The sequence below is a fragment of the Athene cunicularia genome, assembly GCF_003259725.1.
Source record: "Athene cunicularia isolate RWA chromosome 7 unlocalized genomic scaffold, athCun1 chr7_part1, whole genome shotgun sequence".
Classification (NCBI taxonomy): Eukaryota; Metazoa; Chordata; class Aves; order Strigiformes; family Strigidae; genus Athene; species Athene cunicularia.
In genome coordinates this window covers 5088811-5091012 of record NW_020799107.1, presented here as the reverse complement: position 1 = coordinate 5091012, position 2202 = coordinate 5088811, and positions in this window count along the sequence as shown.

Here is a 2202-nt window from a genome sequence, read left to right as displayed (position 1 = left end):
GCCAATTTATAAAGCTGCCAAAGTATGTGTGTTAATTAGCAAATATAAGCAAAGATCTTGAATTAGGGTCTTGTAACTTCTTAAAAGATGTAGAGCAAGAAACTAGATTTGGTAGGATATGTACGCACTCTTAAATTCTCCTGATGCACTCCTAAAATGCCTTGATTTGCTTTTTGTTTTTTCCTGTGTGGGTTTGGTTTTTACTGGGTTTTGTTTGCTTGGTTGCTTTTTTTTTTTTTTTTTTTTTTTTTTCCAAACGTTTAAACTGTAAGACTTTAAAGAAGGGTATTTGATGAACAGCTTGGTTCTTGTTTTTATCTTTTGAACTGGTGATTTTTGAGTATTTTTTTTCTTACTATGCTTCTAGAGGAATATACCATTAATCACCAGCGAACCTCACTTAAAAGACATTGGCAGCATTTCTAACTTGTGAACATTTTGCTCATTAAAAATTGAGTGGCAAAAAAAAAGGGGGGGGGGACAGTTTTTGTAATGCAATGATCCTCTTTGGTTTCATGTATTGATTTCTTTCCCAGAAGCTTATCGCCTTGGCCAGAATCTTTGTTGGTACCAAACAATTTGATTGACGTGCTACCGGTTTGCTATTGTTGCTGTTGCAGACCCACAAGCTTAGTTGCTGTTGCTTTCTTTTATTTGTTTATTATGGTTTTTATTGTGCTTATTATTAGATTTTGAGGTATGAGTGTCCTGGAAGTTTTACATTACGCAGCTTTCATGATGAATCCCAGTTTATGAATATTAAACATTATCATTTGAACTGATCCTCAGCATTTGTTTATGTTATGTTTAAATACAGTTAAAGCTTTATTTCACTTGTTGGCTAGCTTTCTAATTGTTCTTGATTAATTTTTTCTTTCATCAAAAAATGAAAAAAGCCAATACCTGATGAACCTTTTAAAAAGACAAGCTAATCACTGCTATGAAACTTTTAATTACTCTGAAGAAGCTGCTAAGCACCTTTGGTTTTTGTGTGGTATTTCCTTTCAGTAAAGCATGTAAGTAATTTTTGCTATATCGACATCTTTGAAATTTTAAAAAGGAAGAGCCTGACTCCAGATTTATTTTTATCAGATACTAATGTCTTTTTCATGAAATTCTCTTTTGATGGCTTACAGCTGAAAGGTAGGCAGGATAAATGGCTGTTGCCTTCCCATCAGAAGACTGGCAGTGGAGTAATTCCTAAGGGGCATGCTCTGAAGAGGCCACTCCTGCCTCAGCTGCGGGTCCTGTGCTGGGAACTGCCAGGCAGGCAGTGGCTTCTGGAAGTGAGGAGGAGTCTGGCTGAATTTGGATTTATGCTCTGTGTTTGTGACTCCAGTGTCGTTAGAGCAAAGGAGCCTTATTCTAACGTAGGGAAGGTGCAAAGCTAAGGTTGGAGTTCGCAACCTTTTCTCATTTGACATTCCTGTATCCATGCCCCCGTTCTGTTGAAGCTAATTATACAGCTCTACAGATCAATTCCCCTCTGGATTAACAGACTTCTACCAGTGTAATTATTCTGCTGTCTGAGAAGAGATGCTAAAGTCAGCACAGCTGTGTGCAAAGGCTTGGGGTGCAGACTGTACTGCTGACATGCTGAAATGCAACAGTGAGAAGGTAGTTGCACATCATGGCTGAATAGGAGAGGTTTTTTTGTTCACCTCTTCTTTCTTCTTAAAAACATCAATAAACTTACCACTGCCAAAAGAAATAAGTAAATTCTAAAGACAAGGCATAGAAGACATGCACAAGTGGGGCTCGGCTCATACAGTTACTCTGATTTGTGGTACCCAATGGATGTAGCTATTCTTTCAAATTTTATTAAAAAAATATTTGAGGAGAGAGGGGCAGGCCTTTCTGGTCAGGGTGGTGATTGCTGAAGTGGAAAACCTGTCTTGGTTCCTTCTTCATAGTGAGTTTTTCCATTTTCTGTGTGGCAGTTTAGAAATCTAGACTCTGGTGTGCAGAAGCAATTGAAGAGAAGTTGCTGGGAGCTTCGAATACTCAGCATTGAGGTCAGCAGGCTTAAGCACAGAATTCAGTAAATTATAGTCCTGGCTTTGATCCAGCAAATCTGTTTCTGTTTTCCTTGTTCCCTTTTGTTTATTTTTATTGAGATGCATTCTTTACAGGAGCTAGGAGTTGTGTTCTTTAACATTCATGGTGCTTGGGATATTCTGGATGTGGTGCATTGTTATTCTC